Below are 8978 nucleotides of genomic sequence, written 5' to 3' on the forward strand. Positions count from 1 at the left end.
TCCCCTTTCTTAACATTTGATTTAATTATAGTCCCTAAGCAAAAGCCGCTGCATATGGTGCTCGCAGCAATGAAGGAGCTCCTGTTATGCCCGGCTGTTGGCTAATACTTTTAATAGAAATATAAAAGTGCTGATACTCACTATGCAAAGTACCTTTTTGTTCCAGAGAAGTGCCGGTGCTCTCCCACTGAATCTATTGCAGCAATGCCGAGAAGTGCAGGGACACTTTCTTTCAAATTAAAGAAATGCAGGTGCCGGCGCTAACGCGTCTGTCAGAGAGCCCTGTCTGAAACAGGTACTGGATATGGTACAGGAGTAAAGATCCGGGCATAGGGGACAAATGTACAGAATAAAGCGCCCGAGGGGAGAGGGGAGCAGCCGGGAGTGCAGGCCGCGGGCAGAAGGCGGGCCCGTGGCTCCTGAGGTGGGTACCGCTTCTGCCCTCAGCGGAGGAGCCGACGCCACGCCTGCAGCCGGTGCTCGCGCTGCCTGCCAGTTGAGGGGATGTCTTCCCTTTCCACGGGGCCGCGCGCTCTCCCCTCACGAGCGTTCTCTCCTGTGGAGCGTGCCGAGGAGATCATCTCAACTGCGCGAGCGACCGCTGGCGGTTAAACACACACTGAAGGCAGGTGCTGCGTCCAGTGTCCGGGCGCATCGGGGCCAGGCAGAAAATGTTCGTGCCCTGGCCTGTTGCTTAGTACTGCTTGTGCCACCTATACTGTCCGTGTGTGTGCCTATGCCAAGCTTGTCTAGCCCGCTCGTGCCACCTACACTGCCCGTGTGTGTGCCTGTGCCAAGCTGTCCGATTCCACAGTGCCAGCGTTATCTCTGCCCAGTGCTACAAATGTTCGTTCCATTGGTGCAAAGGTTGGCTGTAAAATGCCCGTGCTGCTTGCGAATGCTCTTCACACCCTCATTTGTACCAGCTATGCCCATTCGAAAGGTGCCTGCACAACGATGTCAGACTACCTCTGCCCTCGGTGCCAAAGCAACCAAGCCCCCTGTAAAAAATGTTCGTTCCCTTGCTGTCAAAGCTGGCTATGGTCAGGGACAGACAGGCAGGAGAGAACAGATGCTTGGCTAGGTTCCTCGACAGGCGGGCCACCTCTGGCTGAGGCCAGTATCTAGCCAAGAGGCTCAACATGGTGAGACGTAGATGCCTCTGAAAGGCAGGGGAGACACAGACTGTAGGGAATTTCAAGTTTTTGGGATGAGGACGGGGTTATGCTGGAGAATGAGGGAGGTTTAAGAATGGAGGCAGTTATGAATGTTGGTCGTACTAGTGTGGGAATATTAATGTAAGTGTAAGATATTGTGCCAGCTGCAGTTAAAGGATGGCCCGTTCTCATTAAAACAGCCCTTTACACCTGTGAAAGGCTGTTGTGCTTGCGCCATGTCGCACTTAGCTGGCTATGAATGACCGTGTCACTTGCGATTGCTGCCCATGGCCTTAAACATGCCCATATATACCCATGTGCCACACTATCGGCTCCAGACTCTGGCCTAGATACCAAGGCTGCCCACGATCCTTGTGCCACATCCAACCATGCACAGCCCATGCCCTCGGTGTCGGGAGACGTCGGTGTCCTATCAGCCACCCGCTCGCCTGGGTGTACACCCCCCACCCGCAGCTCCCGGCTGACTTTTTCAGACAGAACAGACTGCGAAAGTTGAGCCTTCGAGTTTGGAGAACAGAGCCGATGGTGATCTGAAAGGGGCCGGTATCAGCAGATCAGGCTCCGAGCCGAGTCTGGCACCCCTGCAGCCCTCTGTCTGTCTGGAGTTTGGGGCAAGCCCCCCCCTGACAGACACCGACGACAGCAGGGCACGCAGGAGTGCGCACAACTGCGCTACTGGGACAGGCGAAGGCAGCACAGCAGGATTATTAGTGGATATGGGGGGAGGGGAGGGGGGGGGCGCGAACGGGGTGGAAGTCGAGGAAACATGCAGAGGGGACACAGGGATGCATGTGGGGAGGAGGCACATGGGTATGCAGTAGGAACTCAGGGCGGTATGCAGGGGGGACACAGGGAGATACGTATGTATGGAGTGCAAATTACAGCCTAGGGTGCGGGAAGGAGGTGCGCAGGAACACACGGGAAACATGCACAGTGGCCCAACACGGTAGAGGGCGGAAGAAAGGTCACAGATGAGAGTATCAGGGGGCAGAGGCAGAGATATGCATAGTCTGCATCGCAAGGGGTGCTAATAGGATATTTAGGGGTAAATGGGGAATATGCAAGCTGGTTATGGGGTGGGTGTGCTAAGTAGATGACCAGAGGGAGATATACAGAGTACGAATCTGGCTATGTAGGGTAAGGAGAGGACATTATACAGGGATAGAAAGGATTGGCATGGAACACGGGGAAATCCAGTGTGAAACAGGTGGTTGCAGAGGGTGAAGCACAGTAGAGACAGTCGGAGATATCCAAGTTGGCACAGAGGAGTGTGTGCAACACCACGAGTATATGCAGGAAAGCCACACATCAGTTTAAGGAGGATCCAAGCATGGGACATACAGTGGACAGCGATGTGCATGGGAATACTTTTTGGTGAATAGAAGTAGCATGTCAGGGTGCAGTAGTGTAAAATGCAGGGGGCAGTTGGAATAGGCAGGGACACATGCTGGTGGCACAAGGGTCGTGCACTGTGGCACAACGGTGTATGCAGGATTGCCACAGCGGAAAGTTCAGAATAGACACGTGTGCGGGGAGACAGGACATGTGAAGTGTTTGGAGGATGGGCAAAAATGGACTATGCAGATGACTCAGGGAGAGTATGAATGGTAGGTAGAAGAGAGCCATGTAGAAGAAACTGCAGGGTGCGCAAGTGGTATATGCAGAATAGGCACGGGAAGAGCATGCACGGGTGGGCACACTAGGGGTATGCAAGGTGGGCACTGGAAGGGCATGTAGACTTGGCACAGGAGGGACAAGCAGAGTGGGAACAGAAGTAGTCTACTGAGTGAACTCGCAAGGGCTGTGTAGAACTGACAGAGGCGGAACGGGCACAATCTGGATATGCACGGGTTGGGGGTTATACAATGGAGGGTTAAGACGGCGTGGAGGGACAGTGAACATCAGCCAACCTTACCGTGTTCATCCTGAGCTCCAGGGAGAAGGTGCCTGTGCACAGTGATGCTCCCGCCCCCTGAGCTCCCTGCTCTGCACGGGCGCTCCGCCCGCCGCGGTCCTTTCCTGGAGGGGCTCGGGAGAGGCTGTCCAGGGAGAGAGGGGGCTGCCGTCCATTCACCGCAGTGCAGGCCCGCTTCCCTCGCAGCCGGTGCTTACATGTGGATGAGCACGCTGAGCACTGACTGAAGTTTGAGCCTGAGGACTCCGGCACCGCTCGCAGCCGGCCGGGCAGGGGAGGGGGAGGAGGGGGGCGACGGAGGCTGCTCCGACGCTGACGTCACGCTGCAGATGTGCGGGAGGGGGGCCGAGGGCACGCTGCGCGCGTGCGCACAGGCCCGGCGCGGGGGAGGGGGCAGAGAGGTTCAGACAGGGGTAGCCGAGTACACAGAAGCAGACAGACACTGAAACTGAAGCACCTGGGGACGGACAAGGACTGAACCAGAGAGAATCACTGCCTGGGTAAGGATACCAAAGCCAGGCGCTGCCAGAGCGAGAGATGCACAGACGGCCACCGAGACACTGGCACCGGCACAGAAGCACAGAACTGGACATGCACGGATATGAAGACCGCGATTTCAAGACGGATACCAGCACATAAACTCCGAGATTCAACTATTAAGCGAGACGTCGAGATAAAGTCACCACGAAAGCTACAGCGAGACAGATCCACGAACACAGACACATGTAGAGACAGACAACGAAGCATGGACACACAGACACACACAGGTACAAAACAAACTCAGAAACATCTTGAATGAAAACAGACACCAAGACACAATAATTGAGGCCTCCAGATCGAGTGAGATATGGAGATAAAACAGACCGGTAATTAGATTCAGCGACTTATCGCTAGAAGCAAGGACACAGACACGTACTAAGCATCGGTGCCAGGGTGGAGAGACTCACAGCTATTTATTTATTTATTTAATGAATTTTTTTTATAGCGCGGACTTTACCCGAAGGTGTCAGATACCGAACACATACCCTGAGATAAATAAACACCAAGGTATGACATGGAGGCGGTGGGAAATCTCACAGAACTCTTTGGAACACCCAGATTTCTAACGAAATACGTTTCCTTACACAAGATAGTTGCAGTACGATACACAAAGCCTGCCAACATACCACAGACTGAAACAAAAGCACACACATTAAGATACAGACAGACAGACGCTATAGGCACACGTGTGCGCACACATCCGCTCTGATACCAATATGCAGAAGGATCAGGGATGCATAGAGACAGGGGGCCATCTCGTCAAACTTTTTTGATTGGCGCCTTTACATATCCTTGGTGGTAAGTAAGGCAGTGCTAGGTGCAAAACACCCTTTATCAACATAGCACGAAAGCAAATATGTGGTAATGTGTGACAAGCATATGTATGTGATACCTATTTAAACAGAAAGAATATTACTGAGGTACAGCAAAACGACGATTATGCAATATCATATTGCAGTAGCACCACAGTATCGCACAACTTAACAACTCAACAGTAATACAAGAACACATACACAACATCCCAAAGTAATTGATCAAAACAGCACACTAACAACACAAAAAGAACACCAACGTAATATAACACTATAAAATACATAACACAACAGCACCCATTCACAATTGTTTTGAGTTAGAGTTTGTTTACTGTTTTATTATAATTGTGCTGTGCTTGTGCTTTTATTCTGTCTCGTGTTGTTTTGTGGCATATTGTTGTGGTATTGTAAACGTGTACTATTGTGGTTTATTATTTTGGTGGGTTTGTTGTGTCACTACGTTCTGTTGTATTGTTATTCAATAGTTTAAGCATGTTCATGTGTTATTTAAAATTGTGCCATTGTGTTGTTTTTTTGCTGTTTTTTTGCGGTATTAAATCATGTTGCTATGTTGTTGAAGTGGCGTGTTGTCTTCTGACTGTTGTAAATTTTTTTTGTAATGTGTTGTATTCTTTTTTGGGCTATTTTCGTGGTGCACTGTGTTGTTTTGTTTTACTGTTGTTTTGTTTTTGTTTCGTTATGTTTTTGTTGTGTTATTTTGCCCTGTGTTATATGGGCACTGTGCTGTGTTATGCAGTTTAGCTACTGTAAAGTACACATGTTGCTACATTTCCAATCAAAAAGCAGTGCTTTTCTTTACATTTCCAGTGACAAAAAGCAATTTACCACTGCCTAATGTGGTCTCATATGACCAGGGCACAAGTCCTAAAAAAAAGAAGTGGGGGGACGCGGTCACCGGAAGTGACCTCACAACCGGAAGTGACGTCACGAAAGGTGGCTTGCTCCTCGTCCCAGAGAGGCCAAAGAGTGAAGTCCAGCTGTTTGGCAGGGGGGACGGTGTCCCCCCGGTAAAATAAGTGGGGGGACGCTGTCCACCCGAGTGGTAACCCGACTCAAGCCCTGCATATGACTGTTCCAGCTCTTTAACTATTTAAAACACCAGTCAATCCAAAACGGTTCGGTGAAACCATACTTTAAATTAGCACTTCCAGTAACTGTATGTGATATAACCATAAGACACAGGAACTGAGCCACACAGACGGGGATATCAAGATACGGACACACGGATATGAAGATGCAGAGAGTTATCTAGTTAGAGACATTTAGACATATAACAAGAAAAATACATCGAACGAGAGCTACTGATACCAAGACACAGGTAAGCACTGAGACACAAATACTAAGGCACATATATTAGAATACACTGCACCCACATGGCAGACACACATGAAATAATTCACTCTATTATGCAGAGATACTGGCTCCTGAAAATGTATGTATAAGAGAGATACCAAAAACTCAGTAGGCACACTATTATAATCAGGGGCTATAGAGGGCAAAGAAAGACATGCAAGAATTCAGAGAGAAACAAAGCGGGTATACATATGCTGCACGCAGTGAGCACAAGAGGGATATGCAATATAGGCACAGAGACACAGAACAGATACCAAGAAAGACTGTGAGACATAAATAAGGAGATGGATACCAAAACACAGACTCAAGACAGGCTTCAAGACAGATAACAGGAAACAGACAGTCACAAACAGAAGTTGACACAGACACAAACTCTGGAGTACTGAGATAGACACATTCTGGAATACTGACCGCTAAATATAAGCAGACATCAAAATGGACACAGGAACAAGGACACACAGACCTGCAGATCCAAAGACAAAGGCTTGTATCTCGACTGGGCCACTTACATAGATAGACACAGACACTGAGAAAATAGATAAACGGACATTAAGAGACACACTGACAAAAACCTGGAAATACAGACTCCAAGACACAGATGTTGAGTTATAAGTATAAAACCATATACTGAGACAGACAACAAGACTGGTTTAAAGACACAGACACCAAGAGAAATACTGACACCGACATCAAGGCTCTCAGTGTGACGGACATCAAGTGTATGAGTGCAGAGACGAAATATCAGCTGTTGTTTTTGCTGACAATCGCATTCTGCAATCATTAATTTTACTTGAAAGTTCACTTATATTTTCTATGGCATGTCGAAGTGACCTGGATCTGAGGAGTCACACTTACACTAACTCAAGTGTCTTCTATTGATGCTTAGCCTACAACAGAAACAAGGAAAGCCACCATACAAGAAGCATGTAATGAGAGTGATGATAAAGCTAACCAATATATGTAGGAACCCACTGCAGCAAATCCCTGTTCTCTTGAGAAGTGCTGCCATGGGGCCACGTTCACTCTATAGAAAACTTTAAATAAATTAATTAATTAATGAATACTTGAATACCACTTCCCAGGGGCCGCTGCTCCGTTAAGGCAGAGGAGCGTCGCCCCACTAACTAAATTGCCCCCAGAGATGGAAAGTAAAATGTCAATAAAGTTGATTTATTACCATTTTATTTTTCAATAACCCCATACCAAGCCGAGCGTAAGGAGAGGGGCTTGGACGCTGCTGACTGGCAGCAGCAGAGAGCAGTGATGGACAGGGCACTTAAAGTGCAAATGTCTCTTTGGCCGGCAGTCTTGCGCCGGCCAGCCAGATATGCACACTTTAAACCTCTCTAATCCAGCTGTGTAAGACAGCTGGGTTAGTGAAAGCACAGGCCTCCAGTGCTCTTAGGAACGCTGAGAGAGCCCGCTCTGTCCAATCCTGGTGCTGCTCTCATGCTGGTTAGCACAAATGATGAATTGAATAACACCGTAAGCATTTAATGCGCTCCTTCGCCTTGTGGGCAGTGCATTATCCACATGCACAACTGCAATTTTTTGTCAATTTTCCGATATGATTGCACTCTATCAGTGTATGTTGTTTTGACTGCTCCTTGTCAAATGTATACCCTTCTGTAATTATGTGTTTTTTTCTATGTTCTCTAGCATTTCATGTATCATCTCAATTGATTATGCATACCATACATCTAAGAATGCTCTTCTCTCCTGCATTTTCTACTCTTTTTGCCAATCCAGGCACTTTCACCTCTCCTGTCACTTTCCTTGCTTTCTCTACGTCCAAAGTCATAGTGCACGCTTGTCGTCATTACGTCCTCTGGGCTTCTCAGCTTTTTCTTCCTGAGCGACTGACACTCACTTCCGCTCCGGACTCAAGCCAGTTGTCCTGTGGATGTGCTGTGTGTACTTTATGCACTAACTTTCTTCCTTGGTTGTTGTACTAGTTTCTCTTGCTCCCACTGCGGAATCCAACTCCCTATCTGTGTAATGACCTGGAAATCCAAAGATCCACTTCACTGACAATGCAGTGGGTAGTTTGCGTCTCCCCAACCTTTCTTATTTTTCACGTTTTTCATCTTTCACTCAATCTACACATCATCCACACATACACACATCTAATTGCTGCATTCCTTAGCTGTGATTATCAACTATTCTTCTATTTTATATTCATATTCAAAGTGCAAGCCCTTTATCGAGCCTTTTTGTTGTAACTACTGTTCCAGGAATTCTGCTCATACACAAAACTGTGCATAAAGACTTAGGACCTCAGTGAATTACGGTGTACCAAAACCCACCTTACTACACAAACCCCCTACCAAACTAGCAATCAGTGACTCATTGGTTCTTCGCCCTAGAGCAAAAACACCAATGACTAGTCAACCCAGAACATGCGACTTAGATTACATGAAGTAAAGTGGATAACAAAAACACTCTTTCAATATAGTCTTACACCAGTCCAAAACAAGATGTAAATAAAGACACGTGCAACTTTGAAATGTTTATTTCTAACGCTATAATCTCATGCACAGTACCTTAGAAAATACAACCAAACATATTATCAGAAACAAGGTTGTCAGCATTGTTACTATTCTATGAAATACAAACGGAAAAAGCATCCTATAATGCTAAAGGTAAAGAAATTTAAAATATACCTATATTTCACCCTCCCTACCTAGCAGATTAGTTTATAACTACAGAAAGTCTCATAGGATTACATGGGCAGACGGGGGGGGCGTGGCTAGCAGCCGATGAGAAAGGTCGCAGCCTAACGAGGCTCCCGACCCTCCGCCCGGCAATCCTGATTTCCTCCTGCCCTTGGCCCGGGATCCCCGCGCAACTCGGGTGGATCCGGAGAGCTCACCTTGTGACTGCTCCGTTCTGCAGCTCGGACCTGCGGGGCTCCTCTGAAGGCGGCTGCGAGCGGAGACGAAGCTGGCTCTCCGACAGCCAAGATGGCGACCCCAGAGTAGCTGAGCGCTCCGCGACTTCGAGGGCGCCCTCCTCAGCGGCCGCCAGCGTTGAGTACGGCCGGCGGACCCTCGCCGGAGAGAAAGGCACCCCCTGGGTGGTTGTTGGCCCCCGACTGCGGAGCGACCTGTGGAGGAGGACGACCGGCGGAGAGACTGGTAGGGCCTCACCCCCGCCGGG

At 48.5% G+C, this 8978-nt stretch overlaps 1 protein-coding gene across 2 annotated transcripts in view; it reads right to left on the reverse strand.

The window, feature by feature from the left end:
• Positions 1 to 3323, reverse strand: part of LOC144818098 (A disintegrin and metalloproteinase with thrombospondin motifs 6-like) — a 674525-nt gene extending 671202 nt beyond the window's left edge. Inside the window, exon 1 of one of the 2 annotated variants that reach the window (XM_078675151.1) lies at positions 3094 to 3323. The gene's annotated coding sequence lies outside the window, so the exon portion shown is untranslated. The remainder of the gene's footprint in view (positions 1 to 3093) is intronic. The other variant, XM_078675150.1, reaches the window with a different exon arrangement.
• Between the last annotated feature and the right edge of the window lie 5655 nt (positions 3324 to 8978).

Source organism: Lissotriton helveticus, chromosome 2_1 (genome assembly GCF_964261635.1).
Source record: "Lissotriton helveticus chromosome 2_1, aLisHel1.1, whole genome shotgun sequence".
Lineage (NCBI taxonomy): Eukaryota > Metazoa > Chordata > Amphibia > Caudata > Salamandridae > Lissotriton > Lissotriton helveticus.